Source organism: Aquarana catesbeiana, linkage group LG05, assembly GCF_042186555.1.
Source record: "Aquarana catesbeiana isolate 2022-GZ linkage group LG05, ASM4218655v1, whole genome shotgun sequence".
In the NCBI taxonomy this organism is placed as follows: Eukaryota; Metazoa; Chordata; class Amphibia; order Anura; family Ranidae; genus Aquarana; species Aquarana catesbeiana.
In genome coordinates, this window is record NC_133328.1 from 186,353,232 (window position 1) to 186,376,022 (window position 22,791).

The 22,791-nt window shown below is 45.1% G+C and overlaps 1 protein-coding gene and 1 pseudogene across 4 annotated transcripts in view; one reads left to right on the plus strand and one right to left on the minus strand.

The window, feature by feature from the left end:
• Positions 1-22,791, minus strand: part of CUL1 (cullin 1) — a 159,772-nt gene that overhangs the window by 103,994 nt on the left and 32,987 nt on the right. Inside the window, exon 1 of one of the 4 annotated variants that reach the window (XM_073630446.1) lies at positions 14,005-14,159. The exons of the other annotated variants lie outside the window; for them this stretch is intronic. The gene's annotated coding sequence lies outside the window, so the exon portion shown is untranslated. Of the gene's footprint in view, positions 1-14,004; positions 14,160-22,791 lie in introns of those variants that run through there. 4 annotated transcript variants of the gene reach the window in all.
• LOC141145975 (ubiquitin domain-containing protein UBFD1 pseudogene) lies at positions 7,286-8,328 on the plus strand (annotated as a pseudogene).

Consider the following 22,791-nt stretch of genomic DNA (forward strand, 5'->3'; position numbering starts at 1 on the left):
TTCCAAGAAAAACCACTTGCTACCCACAGTAAAATTTGGTGGAGGTTCCATCATGCTCTGGGGCTGTGTGGCCAGCGCTGGTACTGGGAATGTGGTTAAAGTTGAGGGTTGCAAGGATTCCACTCAATATCAGCAGATTCTTGAGAATAATTTTGAGGAATCAGTCACAAAGTAAAAGTTACGCCGGGGCTGGATATTTCAACAAGACAACGACCCAAAACACTGCTCAAAATCTACTCGGGCATTTATGCAGAGGAACAAGTACAATGTTTTGGAATGGCCATCCCAGTCCCCAGACCTGAATATCATTGAACATCTGTGGGGTGATTTGAAGCGGCCTGTCCATGCTTGGCAACCATCAAATCTAACTGAACTGGAGATGTTTTGTAAGGAGGGAGGAATGGTCCAAAATACATTCACGCAGAATCCAGACACTCATTACAGGCTATAGGAAGCATCTAGAGGCTGTTATTTCTGCTAAAGGAGGCTCTACTAAAGATTGATGTGATTTTTTCTGTTGGGGTGCCCAAATTTATGCACCTTTCCAATATCGTTTTGATGCATATTGCGCATTTTCTGTTAATCCAATAAACCTCATTTCACTACTGAAATATTACTGTGTCCTTCAGTTATTTGATAGATCAAAATGAAATTGCAGATCCAAAACACCCAAATATTTATAAATGACAATCATGGAAATTGTCAGGGGTTCCTAAACTTTAGCATACAGCTGTACTGACAAAAACATGTATAGCCTATAGCCCCACTCCACTGACCAAGCACAAACATGCAAAGAAAGATCAGTGCTGAGGTTCAGGTACCTTTTGTTGTCTGCAGGCACCTGTTAATGGCGCATACACACAATCGGACATTCCGACAACAAAACTGTGGATTTTTTTCCAACGGATGTTGGCTCAAACTTGTCTTGCATACACACGGTCACCACAAATGTTGTCGGAAATTCCGAACGTCAAGAACGCGGTGACGTACGAAAAACCGACGTCAGGGCGTGGTATGGAGGGAGTACGCGCTGCGTGAGTGCGCGGAGGTTCCCGGGCTCTGAGAGACACGAGGAGCGGTGAGCTCCAGCAATAGCGCCCCCCTCTCCTCCCCCAGCCTCTCTCACACAGCTGGGAGATAGTAATTGGAGACTGTCGGCACGGAGACGCGGTGAGCTCCAGTAATAGCCTCCCCCAGCTTGTCCCACACAGCCTGGAGATTGGAGATTGGAGATTGGAGATTGGAGACACGAGGAACGGTGAACTCCAGCAATAGCCTCTCCCTCTCCTCCCCCGGCTTTTCTCACACAGCCAGGAGATAGTGATAGGAGACGTCGGCGCGGAGCGGTGAGTGCCAGCAATAGCCTCCCCCAGCTTTTTTCACACAGCCGGGAGACAGCAATCGGAGATGTCAACACGGAGACACAACACCCCACACCCCTCTGGTAAGGAGAAAGCACAGACTGGCGGCATGAAAGCTTACTTGTCCCCACAGAGCACAGACCAAGGCAAGGTGGAGCAGAGGATGTCAGAGTATGGAGGGCTGAGGTCCGTGGTATCCGATGCCCGAAGCAGACAGAGGCAAGGTGAGGAGACACCAGTGAAAGGTCAGCAGAGTCCAATGATGACAGGAGACTTGGCAGAGGGGGGAGTGGAGAGGGCTGAGAGTGAGGTCTGCTCTGAGCGAGGCAATCGTGATATGGCAGGACTGAACTATAAAGAAAGCCATAGAACAGGCAAGATGCCGGACGGAGGACTGGGGGGACGGAACCCAGAAGTGCCCTAGGGGAGAGGGTTTTGGGGGATGAATAAGGGAGTGAATCGCATGGAGGAGAATTGGTGGCAGCTAATCACAGAGCGACAGAAGCAACAATGGACCCCCATAACCCAAACCCCTAATACAGAGCAAGTAATACATCAGACAGAGATATTACGGATAGACCTGGATTAGGAATTTAGAGAGCACTTGACATCTCTCCCTACTAAAAATGACATACAATCACTCATCTCTGCAGTGGAATTGTCCTGTAAGCAAATGGTTGAAGGGATCAGAGAGGACACAATAGCCTTGGGACGTAGAGTGGAGGAAATAGAGATAAATCAGGATGATATTAAGCAAGCCGTGGTGGACACGCAAGAAGTAGTAAAGAAGTATGAAGAAAAGTTAAACTCCCTATTAGATCAAATCGACGATCAAGAAAACAGAACACGCAGGCAGAATATTCGTATAAGGGGTTTAAGCGAGGTAAAAGGGGCTACAGATCTAGCACAAACGGTGACAGACTTGTTTCGCCAAATACTGGGGTCACAAACTCCAGAGGTTTGTGACCCCAGAAGGAGGGGAAGGACCCTCAGATGTGTGTTAACTATAGACCCATCTCCCTCTTGAACACAGACACGAAGATCCTATCAAAAATCTTGGCCCTTAGGATGCAAGATCACAGAGCAAAAATAATATATTTAGATCAAACGGGATTTATAAAAGGCCAGGAAACCAGAGAAAATACAATTCGTGCCTTACAGTTATTACATTGGGCCCAAAATGGGCCAGAGCAAATTCCAAAGGTATTGCCGTCTATGGATGCTGAGAAAGCATTTGATAGGGTTAACTGGGTCTTCTTGTCCGAGGTTTTGAGGGAGGTGGGCCTGGGAGAGCGCATGATGGGATGGGTTCTGGCATTATAAAACAACCCTAAAGCAAGGGTCAAGGTAAAACGGAGGGCTGTCGGATTATTTCGATATCCGCAATGGGACTAGACAGGGGTGTCCACTGTCACCCCTGTTATTTGCCTTGATCCTTTTTCTATGCAAGATAAGGAAGAATGGAGGGATTAATGGGATTCGTATTGGGGCAGTGAAGCATAAGGTATCGGCCTATGCGGATGACCTTTTATTCTATTTATCTAAACCCCAAGAATCATTGAAAGAATCAATGCGGGAAATGGAGAGGTTTGGAGCCCTATCTAATTTTAAGGTAAACCCTGAAAAAATCAATTTTGACAAGCCATGTCCCTTCTAAGATGAGGAAAGCTATACAAGACAACTTTCCTTTTATTTTTTATTTGGAACATGGACTCACTAAAATATTTGGAGATTCATATCACAGCAGATTTAAAGAAGCTATACGAGCTCAACTATGGCACACTGCTAGTAAACATACAGAGAGACCTGAAAAGCTGGAGGGGCCATTTGCTGACTTGGTTTGGAAGAGTGAATGTACTGCCGAGAATTATCTATAGTTTATATACGGTCCCTATGACACTCCCACAAGCCTTTTTCAGGCAGATTAGAAGGGCCTTTTCGAACTTTGTGTGGGGAGACAAGCACCCAAGAATATCATATGATATACTGAGGAGACATAAAGAGGAGGGAGGGTTAGGATTGCCAGATATGAATCTGTACTATAAGGCTATGGCCCTGGTACGAATAATGAACTGGCGCCATGACTCTGTAAACAAACTATGGGTAAATCTGGAAAAAACAATAGCAGGCAGAGATCTAGAAGGGGTGCCCTGGATTCCAAATGCGAATAGGGGATTATCGGAATGGACATCGCTGATAACTAAAACTACATTATTAGTTTGGGATAGGTTAAATGCCCAGAGTAAGATAGCACCTATGATATCCCCACTGGAGGGATTTCCATGGTTTCAACCAGGGGAGGACAAAAGAAATCTAGAAGGATGGGGAAGAGATGGAGGGGTAACATGTGCGAGGATAGCTCCATTGGGCAACCTGGTCCCTTTAAAGGATTTGGTGGCGGACTGGGGGGACATTCCGATGTCTACATGGAGATATTTCCAAATTACAGATTTTTATAATAAAAGGAAATCTCTGATTAGACCTTTGAATACCCTCACTACATTTTGATATATGGAAATCCCAGAAGCTAAGCACCTACTATCCAGGATGTATAAATTAATACTTAAAATTTATAGTACATCAATACCCTATTATATCAAGGAATGGGAGAGACAAATAGGAAAGAGGTTCTCAACTTTACAAATGAAGAGGCTGATTAAAACAACTCATAGCTCCTCAATAAGCTAATATACTCAGGAGATGGCATATGAATTTCTGACCAGATGGTACCTTACCCCTGCTCGCTTAGCACAAATGTTCCCAAAGGGAGATGCACGTTGCTGGAGGGGATGTGAGGGGAGGGGTACATACCTCCACCTTTGGTGGACGTGTCCGAAGATCAAAAAATTTTGGGAGGCAGTGGCCCCTTGGATCAAGAAGATGACGGTAAAACCTATAGAATTTTTGGTAATGCACTTCTTGTTCCACGGGATGCCATCCTCGAACAAAATATATAAAAAAAGTATTACTCCCCATTTGCTGAATGCGGAAAAGGTATTGGTGCCAAGGTACTGGAAAAATCCTAGATGCTCAACATTACTTGATTGGAAAAAGGAAGTAGATAAAATAATGGATGCAGAAGAATGGGTATATAGGATTAAAGACAGACAGGAGGAATTTAAGGATATATGGAAAATTTGGAAACAGCACTCAGCTGAGATGTCATAGTTTGGAAGAGAGATGCTGGATAGGGCCGTGCCACGCTGTTTAAAAATAAGATAAGGGAACATGTTTATTTCCGGAAGGTGCCTGGGGGGAGAGTGGGGTGGGTGGACCAAGGTGAGGCTTTGACCCGCCCACCTATTTTTGAGGATTGAGGGAGGGGAGGATTAAGTGTGGGGGGTTTCCTTCCTCTTTTTGCTTCTTGGGATTTGTCCTCTTCCAACCTCGCCACAGCCCCATAAAAGAGGGGAGGGGGGAAGAGGGAGGAGGGTACAAGTAATTAAGGGGCACAGAGGGGAAAAGAGAATATTAACACAGGTATAAGTGTGGGGCACGGGGGTGGAGGTAGGGGGGAGAATGACACATCGAGAAGGGGGAAAAAACTGCTGAATGCTGAAATTATGTGAACACAATGAAATGGATTGAATATAGAATTACGGGAGTAACTAAAGGAGAAGGTTTAAGAATGTAGAAGATAAATGAAGAAGAGGGGGAGGATGAAGGGAATAAACTTATAGAAGAGAGGGAATGTTACGGGTGGAGGTGATGGGTAATGTAATTATTGGTGTTGCGGGTTTAATTGGTGTGGGTTTTCTTTTTGTCGGTGGTTTCTTTGGTTTCACTTGAAGGACACATTAGGAATAGTTGATTAAAATGTAAGAATAACAGTGAAAGGAGGAAGGAGAGAATTAACACAAGTATAAGTGGGGGGCACGGGGGTGGAGGGAGGGGGGAGTATGATACACCGATAAGGGGGAAAAATTGCTGAAGGTTGAAATAATGTGAACACAGTGAAATGGATTGAATATAGAACCACGGGGGTAATTAATGGATTGTTACGGGTGGAAGTGATGTGGAATGGAGTTTGTTTTTTGGTGGTGTTGGTTTATTTGGTGGGGTTTTTTTTTTTTTTTTTTTTTTTTAAAGGGCACGAAGGAGTGGTGGAGGGAAGGGAGGTGTAAAAGGAAATAAAGTGTTTAGGAGTAATAAATAGGGGAGGGGATGGAGGAATTTGGGGTGGGGTTTTTTTGGGTTAGTTTTGTTTGGTGTTTGTTCGTAGTCCCTAACAGATTGATTGTTTGTGATATTGTATAAGTATGATGAAATATCAAAAAGAGTTGTAATATATGAAATTTAATTAAGATTTGAACAAGGTATAAATAAAAATGTATTATAAAAAAAAAAAAAAAAAAAAGGAACGCGGTGACGTACAACACGTACAACGAGCCGAGAAAAATGAAGTTCATTAGCCAGTGCGGCTCTTCTGCTTGATTCCAAGCATGCGTGGAATTTTGTACGTCGGAATTGTGTACACACGTTCGAAAAACCAGCTCCCAAAACATTAGTTGTAGGAAATTCCGACAGCAAATGTCCGATGGAGCATACATACGGTCGGATTTTCCGACAAGCTCACATCAAACATTTTTTGTCAGAAATTCAGACCGTGTGTACACGGCATTAAGTCTTTAGATCAATACCTGTGGCCCTGTAGTCTCTTATTTACATGAAGCTTGAACTACTCAATTTAGAAAAAAAACCCAACTCCCTCTTGTCATACCCCCATTATTTAATTGTCAAATGCCAAAACTTCAGTAAGGCCCCTTTCACACTGGGGCGGTTTGTAGGCGTTATTGCGCTAAAAATACCGCCTGCAAACCGCCCCTAAACAGCCTCCGCTGTTTGTTCAGTGTGAAAGCCCGAGGGCTTTTACACTGAAGCGGTGCGCTGGCAGGACGGTAAAAAAAGTCCTGTCAGCCGCATTTTTGGAGCGGTGAAGGAGCAGTGTGTTCACCGCTCCTAAACCGCTCCTGCCCATTGAAATCAATGGGACAGTGCAGCTATAGCCGCGCTGTACGAACGGTTTTAACCCTTTTTCGGCCGCCAGCGGGGGTTAAAACCGCACCGCTAGTGGCCGAATACCGCTGCAAAAACGACGGTAAAACAGCGCTAAAAATAGCGCTGTTTTACCGCCGACGCCCCCACCGCCCCAGTGTGAAAGGGGCCTGATAGAGGCTTTGGCATTTTAATGAATTTGCAAAAGTGAGGATTAGCTCCAATATGAAACAAGACTTAAAAGTGACTGTAAACAATTATCTTGTAAAACAACCCATTCCAGTTAAAACAGAAATGAGAAGCAAAATGTTTTTGTAGAGTTAAAAAAAAAAAAAAAAGGGGGGGGGGAAGAGGAATTAAAGAAACTGGCACTTTGGAAGGAAAGGTCTGCAATATCTAATTTCAGGTTTAACTAGTTGAAAAAAGAAGTTATGACTTAGTGATTGTAAATGATCACCCTGTAAAACAACCCAGTTTAAAATAAAAATGAAAGGCAAAACATTTTGGTATAGATATAAAAAAAAAAAAAAAAAATGTTTCCCTTTTTTCACAAATGATCACACTCCCTCTGTTCTCAGCAGCATAAGAGCTGGGGGGAGAAGAAGCAGCAGTACATTGAGATTCCTAGTGAATGGCTGTGCAGCAGAGGCATGTCTGATCATTGGAGAGCACACGGAGTTCGCAGCATTGCCAGTGAACTGACCACTCTGTGCTCTCCAGCTTAGTGTGGTCAGTTTTTAATAGGAAAGCAGAGGAACTGTCAGGAACACCAGGGGTTTCACATAAAGGAAGCAAAACAAAGATAACAGGATACTTTTTCATACAAGTACATGGTACAGCAGGAACATATCAGGAATATGAAGTGTTGGGGTAACAAACGCTTTCATCTTGAACTGGGCAGAAGTTGAGGTCCTATGAACAGTGTGGGATTAGGTTCCAAGAGGCATTCACAAGGATAAAGGGATTGTTTTGAAACAAAATAAAAGATATTGTGCTTACAAGACCACAAGATGTACCTTGGCACTGTTAACTTAAAATGCTTTAGAATTAAATAAATTCAGAGAAATATTAGGGAGATCACTGCTGACCTACCTCTGAAAATGTCAGACCTAGAACAAGGATTTGGCAGAGAATATCAGAGAAAAGTAAGGACTGTCATATATGTTAAAGTTCCCTATTTCCAGCAGCCCTTACACTGGAGACTTGTACACGATCATCATGGGGATCCCAAGAAGATGTACAGCTGACCTGTGTGCAGGGTGGAGGCACAAGTTCTCAGGACAGCGACTCCGCACCGCCAAAGGCAGTTAGCAATGGAGAGAATTCAGAGTCAGTTAAAGAGTAAGTGGAGTTTAAGATGATCCCATTGGACAGCACCGAAGAATGCCTTAAACAGAAGTTTCAATCACTCACAGGTATTTCACCAGCTATGCAGAAAGTCATTTTGAAAGAGGTAACTTAACTTCCTGAGGACAAAATACTAAAGACAATCAAAGTCACCAATGAAGCAAAAGTTATGGTAGTAGGATTCACCAACAACGTCATCTTGGCTTTTAGCCCCCCCCCCCCCCCAAAGAAACCATCCAACAAGGAGGCAAAAGAAGAAGAGAACAAGAACAAACCACTGTGCAGACAGAGACAACATAGAAAAGTGCTGGATAAAGGAAAACCGAAGATGTAATACCATCTAAAAAAGAACCGCAGGAGCTGCTTCCAACGACGCCAAGACCAGCTTTGGATTGTTACAAAAGTGAGCACAGAGAAAATCCCAATGGGTTCCATTACCAATAAAATCTCAGAGCCAATTGAAGAACATGAAGATTATCACATGATAGCTATCCAGTTGGGTCCTACTGAAGCATTCTACTACTGGGTATGCTAGGTGCCAGTGCAAAACAGATGTAAACCCTCACATATACCCAGTGAACAGCATCAGATGATACACATGGATGAAACAGATCTCCCTACATAAGTTTTTCATGTATATCTGCTGTCTTCAGCTTTATATATCATTTAGAAAGTTCTGATTGTGTTAGGTGATTTTCTCTTCCCGGTTAGCACTGCAGTGAAGCCTGGGCAAACAGGCGATTGGAGGAAAGGTACAGCCCCCTCCTCATAGGCAGAGACTTCGCTGATCATGAGATTGCTGTAATTATACTGTGATGACAAGTCTTTTCATGATAATTAGTGTTTGCCCCAACCACGATGGAGGATGTCAACCTGCTTCATGTGTTTTTGAATTCTCAGAAAACAAAAATAATTAAATTAAATGGGTGCATGAAAGGCTGTGCTGTTTTGTTTTGTTTTTTTTAAAGAAGAAGGAGATGAGAGATCCCCTTGTTCATCCTCATGGGCTGAATGAGAGAAAATGAATAGATTCGGCCATTTGTGTTAAATATAATAGACAGAGGAACATCCCCTGCCCACTATGGTATTCTGGCAGCTGCTGCTCCTCTTGTGGCTGTCAGAATATTTTATATATATAAATAAAAACATACATATACACACATACATACACATATTCAATGGGCTGAAGTAGGATCAAAGCTGGACGAAAGTAGTGCAGAGAGCATTTTCAAAGTCGTACCAGTTAAGACGGCTCTCATAGGGAAACATTGATTTTCACACGTCATGCAACAAGAGCTCCCAATGTCGGAGCGTTTGTCATACAAGTGTAAACCCGGCCTAATGGCTACTTTACACTTGCTTCAAAACAAGGCTTCGGACAGGCTTTGTTAAAGCTCTCTGAACACTAGTCAAAGCCCTTGGTCACTAAATAAAATGGTTATCTTACAGTCCTGTTCACACCTTTTTTTGCTTTGCTTCGGTTTCGCTTCAAAAATGATACCCCATGTTGCTTTAGTGGTGCTTCAAAGCCCCCATAGAAGTCTATGGCAAAGCTCGCTTGAAGCCCCAAAGCCCCATCTAAGCCTCTTCGAAGCCCCAAGCAAAAGCAAGGTGTAAACAGGACTGTAAGATAACCATTTTATTTAGTAACAGGAGCTTTGACTAGTGTTCAGAGAGCTTTAACAAAGCGTGTCCAAAGCCATGTTTTGAAGCAAGTGTAAACTAGCCCTTACATTTCTGGCACATGCTGGGAATGTAACTGTCACATTAGATGCGCTCTCAACCAAACTGTCAAATCATCCAATGGCTGGTGTCATAACTGATCACTTGTGCAGCATCATGGCAGCTGAAGATTAAACAGAGGCCAAGATTACAGCTTCCTTGGCTGAAAATTATAGGAGGGTTTACTTCCACTTTAATGAGATCATGCATGAATGTCTGTGTACATGGGTATCAGTGTTTTGGGTTTGTGAAGCATTTCTGCAGGATTTGCAACACAGCAGTTGATCACCTACTGGCAGCCCATGTGGCCGGGATTGTACAGAAGGCCAAATCTCCCCACAGCTGGGACCCCAGAACTTAGATTGGCATCCTCTGCTGCTTATTAAATTGAGACTTTGCTGCCGGGATGGGTACCAGGGATCCATTATTACCACCGATTCCCTGACACACAATCAGCTTTTCTTTCCATCGATCAGAAACGACTGACATAATTCCACCATGTTGGTCACCTAGCCAGAAGATCACTAAGGTCCTGGTCATACCTGAGCAATTTTCTGCTTGAAGCTCTAAGCCCTTGTTCACACTGAACACGGTTTTGAAACCGTGCAAGTTCACCTGAATCCGTATGCTTTCAAAGCTGCATTTTAAGCCTTCTTCAGGGGCGACTTGAAAGACATCTGTGCGGGTTCATGCCCAAATTTCTATTGAAATCGCCCCCAAGTTCACCAGAAGTAGTGCAAGAACTACTTTTGGAAATTGGTGTGGCGCGGCAAAAGTCGGCGTTGCACCGATTGGGACGCTTCTATTGCTGGCAATAGGCTCCGATTTGACCTGTCAAATCGCACCAATGTGAATGGGGGCTTAGGCCTGGTTTACACTGATTGGACAAGCGCTCTGACTTTGGAGCACACGTCGCACCCTATCAAGTGCATTGGAACCATTCTAATCGGTGAGACTTGAGTTGCTCCAGTTCCTGCACTACAACGCTCAACGAGTCAAATCCCATTCATTTCAATATCCCCTGTTCACAGGTGAGAGTTCTGTCGCCTGAAGCAAAACATCTGTCACTCAAAAAAGTACAAGTTTCTTTTTGGTAGATTACAAGCATTTTGGGGCACAGACTTCAATAGAAACACCTGAAAATACGTGACTTGAGCGTATTCCGAGCATTTTGTCACACGTTTTCTGCTCAAACAGCAGCTCTCCGTCCCTAATTTCCTCCCCCTAGTGCTGTCTGTTGGCTAAACAAAAGAGCCTGAACCTGTAAAAAAAACGCTTAATAAGCTTCTAAAATGCTTGTAACAGACTTCCAAAAATGCACAAAAACTCTCAAATAAAAATGCCTGAAGCTGTAAAACACTTGTAATACACTTCTAAAAACACTTAAAAAGTCTCAAATAAAAAAAAATGCCTGAAACTCACTCTGCTCAAGTGTGCCCAAAATAAAATTCTTATTCAATTTGATCACTTTATAATTATTATACAGGATTTATATAGCGCCAACAGTTTACACATCGCTTTACAATATAAAAAGGAGACAATACAGTTATAATACGATAAAATACAGGAGGATTAAGAGGGCCCTGCTCAGAAGAGCTTACAATCTAATAATGAACGATCATAATGATATATGGGTGGCCATACAAACTACAATTTGATTAAACAATCGCATTTAAAAGCAGGCCATAGATGATTCTTTTTTTTTCCACCACTAGGCCAAGAAAGAAAAAAACAAAAACAACACAAAGAAAACACAAAGAAAAGGGATTTGATTCCCCCACCCACACTCCCCTATCAATACCGAGTGAATCCTTCCCATGAAGCCATTGTTTTCTGACAACGGAAGGAGTCCCGTGCCATCAGAATACAATGATCACTGTCGGCGACAGCTGGTGGTGGTAATCGAGTGAATAAAATAAAAAAAAAAAAAAAGACAGGCTGGTTGTACAGAAATCGATCAAGAGATGGACTTCTGTACAACCAGCCTGCCTATAGATGGATCAAAATGTGGCTGGTCCTTGCTGAACCAGCCGAATTTCAATCCATCTACGGTCGACTTAAATTCACCAGTATGGAGGACAAACCCATACAGTCCAATCAATTTCTATCCAATCACACAGGCCCTTATGTCTCCTAGTTGTTGGCAGATCTAAAAACTGCATAGTCAGCTTAAAGGAGAAGTACAGAACTGAGCGATCGGCAGCGTTTGATCGCTCGATTCTCAGTGTTAGAAGTGGCGGGGGGACCGATGCTGTGTCCAGCTAGGCAAGTATGAATCTGCTAAAACCCTGATTCCCAGACTTCTGTTTTAGTGGGACTTCCTTTGCGGAGAGGAAGACGAGGGCTGCCATTGCCGATCTCCTTCTAGAAATAAACATTTTTAAGAATGATAAAGCTGAGGCTGACAAGGAGCACAGAAGATTGTATAGTCAGTAGAGTGTGAGTAACGGTGACAGTGTGAGTGTGTGTGTGTGTGAGTGTGATGGTGTGTGTGTGTGAGTGTGATGGTGTGTGTGTGTGTGTGTGTGTGTGTGAGTGTGATGGTGTGTGTGTGTGTGTGTGAGTGTGATGGTGTGTGTGTGTGTGTGTGTGAGTGTGATGGTGTGTGAGTGTGTGTGTGAGTGTGATGGTGTGTGAGTGAGTGTGATGGTGTGTGAGTGTGTGTGTGAGTGTGATGGTGTGTGAGTGTGTGTGTGAGTGTGATGGTGTGTGAGTGTGTGTGTGAGTGTGATGGTGTGTGAGTGTGTGTGTGATGGTGGGTGAGTGTGAGTGTGTGTGATGGTGGGTGAGTGTGAGTGTGTGTGTGATGGTGGGTGAGTGTGTGTGTGAGTGTGATGGTGGGTGAGTGTGTGTGTGAGTGTGATGGTGGGTGAGTGTGTGTGTGAGTGTGATGATGATGGTGGGTGAGTGTGTGTGTGAGTGTGATGATGATGGTGGGTGAGTGTGTGTGTGAGTGTGATGATGATGGTGGGTGAGTGTGTGTGTGAGTGTGATGATGATGGTGGGTGATGGTGTGGGTGATGGTGTGAGTGTGGGTGATGGTGTGAGTGTGGGTGATGGTGTGAGTGTGGGTGATGGTGTGCGTGTGGGTGATGGTGTGCGTGTGGGTGATGGTGTGCGTGTGATGGTGTGCGTGTGATGGTGTGCGTGTGAGCGTGATGATGGTGTGCGTGTGAGCGTGATGATGGTGTGCGTGTGAGCGTGATGATGGTGTGCGTGTGAGCGTGATGATGGTGTGCGTGTGAGCGTGATGATGGTGTGCGTGTGAGCGTGATGATGGTGTGCGTGTGAGCGTGATGATGGTGTGCGTGTGAGCGTGATGATGGTGTGCGTGTGAGCGTGATGATGGTGTGCGTGTGAGCGTGATGATGGTGTGCGTGTGAGCGTGATGATGGTGTGCGTGTGAGCGTGATGATGGTGTGCGTGTGAGCGTGATGATGGTGTGCGTGTGATGATGGTGTGTGTGTGTGAGTGTGATGATGGTGTGTGTGTGAGATGATGGTGTGTGTGAGTGTGATGATGGTGTGTGTGTGAGTGTGATGATGGTGTGTGTGAGTGTGATGATGGTGTGTGTGTGAGTGTGATGATGGTGTGTGTGTGTGTGTGATGATGGTGTGTGTGTGAGTGTGATGATGGTGTGTGTGTGAGTGTGATGATGGTGTGTGTGTGAGTGTGATGATGGTGTGTGTGTGAGTGTGATGATGGTGTGTGTGTGAGTGTGATGATGGTGTGTGTGTGAGTGTGATGATGGTGTGTGTGTGTGTGTGTGATGATGGTGTGTGTGTGTGTGATGGTGTGTGTGTGTGTGATGGTGTGTGTGTGATGATGGTGTGTGTGTGTGTGTGTGTGTGATGATGGTGTGTGTGTGTGAGTGTGATGATGGTGTGTGTGTGTGAGTGTGATGATGGTGTGTGTGTGAGTGTGATGATGGTGTGTGTGAGTGTGATGATGGTGTGTGTGAGTGTGATGATGGTGTGTGTGTGAGTGTGATGATGGTGTGTGTGTGTGTGATGATGGTGTGTGTGTGTGTGTGTGTGATGATGGTGTGTGTGTGAGTGTGATGGTGGTGTGTGAGTGTGATGGTGGTGTGTGAGTGTGATGGTGGTGTGTGAGTGTGATGATGGTGTGTGTGTGGGTGATGGTGTGCGTGTGGGTGATGGTGGTGTGTGAGTGTGATGATGGTGTGTGTGTGAGTGTAATGATGGTGTGTGTGAGTGTGATGGTGGTGTGTGAGTGTGATGGTGACCCTGATCAGAGTCCTCCCCCATAGCTCCATCCTCCTGAGCACTCTGCTATCATTCTTCTATATGACGACTGATACATATGTGACTCACACACAGTCCTGTACATGGGACGTGACCCCCAGCTGACTCAGCACACACAAGCAGCAATGTCCCCCGAGGTGTGATGAACACATGATGATGACTGGACTGCCATCCTCCTATGAGGTGTGATGAACACAGACACCGGCTCGGTACCGGAATAACACACATTACACAGCCCTTTGCCCAGCACTGTCCGGGCCCGCCTCTCCTCCCGTACCCCCGCTCACGTAGCCACCTTCCCCTCCTCCCCTCACCTGAGTCTCGGCGGTAGCACAGGAGACAGAACCCCCAGGGAGAGCCGGGCACTGTCAACCGGAAATCCCTCCTTTCTCCCGAGCTAGTCAGCCAGTCAGCGCGCAGAGTACAGCAGCCAGGACTTCCGGCCACCGACACGCCTCTTCCTCTGCCGCTGACGAATAGGAGCACGTAGCGGACGTCACCATTCCGAAACCGACAAACCCGGAAGGCGTGACTATGCAAATAGCAACAGGTGACGTCGGTGTGTAGCTGTTCGAACCTAGATAAACGCGGCGGCCAATCAGAGAATGCGGGTTACCGGGATCTATGGAAACAGCACACAGCTAGCGGCAGGCAGTGGATGTGTATAGTGATGGGCTCGGAATAATCTGCCTGCTGTCCAATGTACACAGTGATAGGAAATCCGAGGGAGACAATGACGGATCTGTGCTGTCTATGAGAGATGGAAGGATGGACAGGGCCTCAGGCATGCTGGTAGACCTGTCACCTCCCCCATCCCTTCTATTGATCCATAAAGATTGCCATATGCAAGGAGATGTCCCAGGAGACATTAAATGACAGCAAGGTGACAGCTGTCACCAATAGTGTTACCCCCCCCCCCCCCCCAGTAACATAGAACCAAAGGCAACTTTTATTTTTGGATATTGTGGGGGTCTGATTTACACTGGTATTGCTCTCTGAAGAGCGATCTGCGTTCATATCTCTAGCATTGCTCTCTGAAGAGCGATCCGCATTCATATCTCTAGCATTGCTCTCTGAAGAGAGATCTGTGTTCATATCTCTAGTGTTGCTCTCTGAAGAGCGATCTGCGTTCATATCTCTAGCATTGCTCTCTGAAGAGCGATCGGCATTCGTATCTCTAGCATTGCTCTTTGAAGAACGATCTGCGTTCATATCTCTAGCGTTGCTCTCTGAAGAGCGATCCAGATTCTGATCTCTAGCGTTGCTCTCTGAAGAGCGATCCAGATTCTGATCTCTAGCATTGCTCTCTGAAGAGCGATCAGCGTTCATATCTCTAGCGTTGCTCTCTGAAGAGCGATCGGCATCCATATCTCTAGCATTGCTCTCTGAAGAACGATCTGCGTTCATTTCTCTAGCATTGCTCTCTGAAGAGCGATCGGCGTCCATATCTCTAGCATTGCTCTCTGAAGAACGATCTGCGTTCATATCTCTAGCGTTGCTCTATGAAGAGTGATCCAGATTCTGATCTCTAGCGTTGCTCTCTGAAGAGCGATCCAGATTCTGATCTCTAGCGTTGCTCTCTGAAGAACGATCTGCGTTCATATCTCTAGCATTGCTCTCTGAAGAGCGATCCAGATTCTGATCTCTAGCATTGCTCTCTGAAGAACGATCTGCGTTCATATCTCTAGCATTGCTCTCTGAAGAGCGATCCAGATTCTGATCTCTAGCATTGCTCTCTGAAGAGCGATCGGCGTTTATATCTCTAGCATTGCTCTCTGAAGAGCGATCGGCGTTCATATCTCTAGCATTGCTCTCTGAAGAGCGATCGGCGTTCATATCTCTAGCATTGCTCTCTGAAGAACGATCTGCGTTCATATCTCTAGTGTTGCTCTCTGAAGAGCGATCTGCGTTCATATCTCTAGCGTTGCTCTATGAAGAGTGATCCAGATTCTGATCTCTAGCGTTGCTCTCTGAAGAACGATCTGCGTTCATATCTCTAGCATTGCTCTCTGAAGAGCGATCCAGATTCTGATCTCTAGCATTGCTCTCTGAAGAGCGATCGGCGTTTATATCTCTAGCATTGCTCTCTGAAGAGCGATCGGCGTTTATATCTCTAGCATTGCTCTCTGAAGAGCGATCGGCGTTCATATCTCTAGTGTTGCTCTCTGAAGAGCGATCTGTGTTCATATCTCTAGTGTTGCTCTCTGAAGAGCGATCTGCGTTCATATCTCTAGTGTTGCTCTCTGAAGAGCGATCCAGATTCTGATCTCTAGCATTGCTCTCTGAAGAGCGATCTGCATTCATATCTCTAGCATTGCTCTCTGAAGAGCGATCCAGATTCATATCTCTAGCATTGCTTTCTGAAGATCGATCCACATTCCGATCTCTCTTCCAAGAGCATTTGACAAGCAGTGAGGAGGTGCCCCCCACTCCACCTGCTTGAACCCCGCACACTAGTTGAATGGGTCGTGTTCAGTTATACAGCGGTGATAACTTGCCACTCCGCATTGTAAACCATCGCAGCATATCTATTCCCCCCAATGTTGTCTTTGCAGCATAAGGGGGTGGTAAAAATGCAGCTCAGCTGTACATTTTCTCCACCTGTATCACTCTTCAAGAGTGATCTGCGGTGGATCGCTGTTCAGAGAGCAGTGCAGGTGCTGCTGACAGGCAATCAGGTGATACTGTTGCCTCCTAAATGCCTTTTTTTTTTTTTACAACTGAACAGTCTTTTTCAATGGGAATAGTGAGCTGTGATGGAGTCCTAGCATTTGGCTCGCAGTTACAGCACAGCCCTATTCCTTTGAATGGTTGCTGGAGGTACCGATCACCAAGCCTGGAGGTGGCCATCATTTTCACTGTGTCACAATGCAATGCATCACAGTCTGTGTACACCCCCCATCCAACTGAAATATGAGCAAAGCATATCCCTCTATGCTGTGTACTTAATTAAGAGTACTACATGACATTTCTGTCTGAAGCTTCTATCCTCTGCAATCAGCATGAATCACTTCTGACCAGTTTTCCTGACACCAAGAGAAAAAAGGTGACAGGGGAAGGAGCTCCAAGGCACAGCCTGTGATTGACAACCTCAGCTCTGTTCCTGTGTGCTGTGCGAAGGGGTGTGTGTCCTTTCCCTCCAATGAGCTCCTCTCACTAAGATCTGCAGAGTGTAACTTTAGCTCCCCGTTATCTTTTTTTTTCTGACAGCTCAGACAAGCTGTTTAAATTCTGCACTTTTAAATGGCTGAAAAAGACTACAGAAAAACAAGTCCAACTTATGTAGAAAGATGTATTTAATCTCCGTATCGTCTGAGAATATTCACTTCACTGAGTATATGTCCTACACCATCGCTTGCCAGGCCACGCCCCCCTTCACTGAGTATATGTCCTACACCATCGCTTGCCAGGCCACGCCCCTTCACTGAGTATATGTCCTACACCATCGCTTGCCAGGCCACGCCCCCTTCACTGAGTATATGTCCTACACCATCGCTTGCCAGGCCACGCCCCCCTTCACTGAGTATATGTCCAACACCATCACTTGCCAGGCCACGCCCCCCTTCACTGAGTATATGTCCTACACCATCGCTTGCCAGGCCACGCCCCCTTCACTGAGTATATGTCCTACACCATCGCTTGCCAGGCCACGCCCCCCTTCACTGAGTATATGTCCAACACCATCGCTTGCCAGGCCACGCCCCCCTTCACTGAGTATATGTCCTACACCATCGCTTGCCAGGCCACGCCCCCCTTCACTGAGTATATGTCCTACACCATCGCTTGCCAGGCCACGCCCCCTTCACTGAGTATATGTCCTACACCATCGCTTGCCAGGCCACGCCCCCTTTCACTGAGTATATGTCCTACACCATCGCTTGCCAGGCCACGCCCCCCTTCACTGAGTATATGTCCTACACCATCGCTTGCCAGGCCACGCCCCCCTTCACTGAGTATATGTCCTACACCATCGCTTGCCAGGCCACGCCCCCCTTCACTGAGTATATGTCCTACACCATCGCTTGCCAGGCCACGCCCCTTCACTGAGTATATGTCCTACACCATCGCTTGCCAGGCCACGCCCCCTTCACTGAGTATATGTCCTACACCATCGCTTGCCAGGCCACGCCCCCCTTCACTGAGTATATGTCCAACACCATCACTTGCCAGGCCACGCCCCCCTTCACTGAGTATATGTCCTACACCATCGCTTGCCAGGCCACGCCCCCTTCACTGAGTATATGTCCTACACCATCGCTTGCCAGGCCACGCCCCCCTTCACTGAGTATATGTCCAACACCATCGCTTGCCAGGCCACGCCCCCCTTCACTGAGTATATGTCCTACACCATCGCTTGCCAGGCCACGCCCCCCTTCACTGAGTATATGTCCTACACCATCGCTTGCCAGGCCACGCCCCCTTCACTGAGTATATGTCCTACACCATCGCTTGCCAGGCCACGCCCCCTTTCACTGAGTATATGTCCTACACCATCGCTTGCCAGGCCACGCCCCCCTTCACTGAGTATATGTCCTACACCATCGCTTGCCAGGCCACGCCCCCCTTCACTGAGTATATGTCCTACACCATCGCTTGCCAGGCCACGCCCCCTTCACTGAGTATATGTCCTACACCATCGCTTGCCAGGCCACGCCCCCCTTCACTGAGTATATATAAGGGTTTACAACCACTTTAAAGTATAACTAAAAGCCAAACTTTTTTTTGGTTTTGGATAGATTGGAGAGGGATTAGAACACCTGTCAGGTTTTTATTGCTATCACCCTCTAAATTTGTCCTGTTTTCCATTATCATCAAGAAGGTAAGCGAAAGAAAATCCCAAATTCGGGGTTGTCACCAGAACAGGAATCAAAGGGAAATCTACCAGTGGCGATACTAGTTCTAATTACACCAAGAGATGCCCTTAATTTGGAGGGATTTCCTCTCGCTTCCTGTTTTGGCTATGGGACAGGAAGTGAAGGGACATCTCCCAAATGGGACACAGATGGCATTAAGCTGACAGGGGTTATAACCCTCCCTTAGGCTTAGTTTACAATAAAAAATAGCCCCCTCTAAGTGGTTGTAAACCCTTACATATTCCATGTGAAGGGACTATCCTTAGATGATACACAAAGATTAAACAAATCCTCCTATGTAAGTTGTACCTGTTTATCTGCAGTCTTTTCTTCAGCCATTTAAAGTGCATAATTTATACAGCTTGTCTGAGCTGTCAGAAAAAGGGGACAGAGAGCTGAAGTTGCACTCTGCAGAGCTTAGTGAGAGTTGATTGGAGCGAAGGAACATAGCAAAGGCTGTCAATCACAGGCTGTGTGCTGGAGATCTCTCCCCTGTCACTTTTTTTCTCTTGATGTCAAAAACTTGTCAGAATTGACCCATGCTGATAGAGGGATATGTTTTGTTCATATTTTATGTCTGATGATTACAACCACTTTAAGGTTGTAGCTGTGTCCCCTGGATGTCCATTGGGCCCTAGGCTTCTACTTAGTTGCCATGTGCATGATCTGCCCCTGTACACACTGTAATTACATCAGCAGGCACACTGTTTGCAGGAGCCAATGAAGCTCTAGTGTAGAACGCGCGGCATTTCCCACATGCAGAGACCTGTACACCTGACCACAGAAGTGCATAGTTGTTTTTGTGGTAACACCAATGCTGTTTTGCTTCAACGTTTACCTACCCATGTGCATTTTACCCCACCGTGGCCATTTTGTGTTCAGGAAAATCCATCATACGCAGGTAAGTGCCAGTGCAAAACGCCATCGGCATGCGCTTCTGTGGCCATATGTACCACCTACGCTGCATTTAAATGCACTATTATGCGTCACAGCTGCTTTAAGGAAAACCAAATAAAGTATTTTAGATTCTGCTGAAAAAAAAAACCAGATGCCAACGCACGTCAAATCAATGTAAAGCGGGCACTGAACGCAGCACACACGGTGTGAATCCTTAAGCTGAGTATACACATAGAGAATCTTTTTGTGTAGCCTGCGGGCTAATGGACGACAATCTAACAGATTCCCCCATCCACACTATACAATGCGGATGGAGGAATCTCCCGCTGCAGATATTGCATTCTGACAGCCTTCAGAGGTGAGTGTCAGAATACCTGAACAGAGACTGTATCTGATTGGCTGCAGTAAATGCCAAGCATTTTCCACTTGGCTCCTTCGATTTTTCAATTGAAGGATGTGAGGCGAGAGGTTGCCGACAGGACCTCCCACACAGCGAATCAGGAAGCAGACAAAATTCACATAGTGTGTGCCCAGCTTAACTATGACCCCGAGGTGTAAACTCCTTTCCTAAAGCTGTGAAGGCTGCGCCAATTTTTGGGTAAATTTGAAAGGATTTCATGCATAGACCTGTACTGTCTGAGAACATTTCTAGTATTCTAACGATCGCTTTCACTGACAGCAAAGAAGGCAAAATAATCAAGGAGCATTAACCCTTTCACTGCCAGAGCCCTTTTTTGCACACATGATGATTACATGAAACCCCCAAACATGATATATTTTCTGAAAGCAGACAGCCTAGAGAATACAATAGTGGTAGTTCCAATTTTTTTTATGTCACGCGATATTAATGCAAAATTTCAGTAACACACTAAAGTGAATTTTAGGGCAAACAAATGCAATAAACTACCCAGATTTTTGGTAAAGTAGAAAAGGTGAGGATCCACCGAGTGAATAGATACCACACATGTCAAACCTTAAATTAGTGTGCGCCCGTGAAATGGCGACAAACTTCAGTACCCTATATTTTCTATAGGTGATGCTTCAAAAGCCCCCTATAGGTATCAGTTTAGTGTTACGGAGGAGGTCTTGTGTTTGAATTTTTGCTCTCACTCCGGTGTGCACGAAGATATGTAACGTGTATCACAATTAACGTTTTCACATGTAGCCACCCCTGAAGCATACGTTTACGTTCGTATGATTTCTTTTTATGAAGAGGTAAGTAAAACCTTGGACAGAGGGGTGGCTGTGAACATGGTATACTTGGATTTTGCAAAAGCGTTCGATACAGTTCCCCACACACGGCTCATGTGTAAGGTAAAGTCTACAGGCTTGGAAATATCAATTTGTAAATGAATAGAAAACTGGCTAAAAGACCGAATTCAGAGAGTAGTGGGTAATGATTCTTACTCTGAATGGTCTAAGGTTATCAGTGGTGTTCTCCGAGGTTCAATGTTGGGACCCTAACTTTTTAATATCTTTATAAATGATATTGGGTCTGGGATAAAAAGTAACATTTCTGTCTTTGCAGATGACACCAAATTATGCAGTGGAATAATGTCCTTACAGGATGTCTCCAATTTACAAGTCGACCTCAATGTACTGTCTAATTGGGTGACTGTGGCAAATGAGGTTTATTGTTGATAAATGGAAAGTTACTAAGAATATGCATGCATCATACATACTAGGGGGAGTACAACTGGGGAAATCCATAGTGGAGAAGGATCTGGGGGTTTGGTAGATCATAAGCTCAATAATAACATGCAATGTCAAGCTGCGGTCTCCAAAGCGAGCAAAGTCCTTTCATGTATTAACAAAAGTATGGACTCCAGAGAGAGAGATATCATTTTCCCCCTGTACAAATCATTAGTAGGACCTCATCTGGAATATGCAGTTCAGTTTTAGGCACCAGTTCTCAAAAAGGATATCGGGGAACTGGAGAAAGTGCGGAGAAGGGCAACTAAACTGATAAGAGGCATGGAGGAGCTCAGCTATGATAAAAGATTAGAGGAACTGAATGTATTCTCTCTTGAGAAGAGGAGATTAAGGGGGGGATATGATCAACATGTTCAAATATATAAGGGGTGCATATAGTGAACCTGGTGTTGAGTTATTCACTTTACAGTCATCACAGAAGACAAGGGGCACTTTTTACATCTAGAGAAAAAGAGATTTCATCTCTAAATACAGAAAGACCTGGATTTTTTCCTAAATGTACATAATATAATTGGATACTAACATTTATAGGTAAAGTTGATCCAGGGAAAATCCGATTGCCTCTCAGGGGATCAGGAAGGAATTTTTCCCCCTGCTGTAGCAAATTGGATCATACTCTGCTGGGGTTTTTCGCCTTCCTCTGGATCAACTGTGGGTAATAGGATTGTATGATATTATTTTTTATTTATTTATTTGGTTGAACTAGATGGACTTGTGTCTTTTTTTCAACCTGACTAACTATGTATGTGTGTATAAGTCTAAGTGGGGGACCTCAAAATTTTGGGGGGGGGGGGGGCAACTTTATTTTTATTTTTACTTAACCGCTTACAGACCAGAAGATTTCCCCCTTAATGATCAGGCCATTTTTTGCGATACGGCACTGCGTCGCTTTAACTGGCAATTGCGTGGTCGTGCGACACACACGAAATCGACGCCCTTTTTTTCCCCACAAATGGAGCTTTCTTTTGGTGGTATTTGATCACCTCTGCGGTTTTTATTTTTTGCACTATAAACAAAAGAAGAGCGACAATTTTGAAAAAAAAAAAACAATATTCTGCTACATATTGTTGGTAAAAAAAAATCACAATAAGCATATATTGATTGGTTTGCGCAAAAGTTATAGCGTCTATAAAATAGGGGATAGCTTTATTGCATTATTATTAATTTTTTTTTTTGTGTACTAGTAATGGTACGATTTTTAGAGGGATTGCGGCGGACACTTTTGACACTTTTTTGGGACCATTGACATTTATACAGCGATCAGAGCTAAAAATAGCCACTGATTACTGTATAAATGTCACTGGCAGGGAGGGGGTTAACACTAGGGGGTGATCAACGGGTTAAGTGTGTTCCCTGGGAGTGTTTCTAACTGTATGGGGGGGGGGTTGGGCTGACTGGAGGAGGAGAGAGATCACTGATCCTGATCACTAGGTTCAGCAGATCTCTCTCTACCTCCCCTGTCAGAACGGGGATCTGTCTGTTTACATTGAACATTCACATTTACATTTACATTGTCTGTCTGTTACTGGAACTAAAGCCTACAAAACAAAATGTATGAGCAGACAGGCTCTTTATTGCAGAAAACACATGCAATGCTTTTGGGGTGTGTGCTTACTGCATTCCTTCTGTGTTATCATG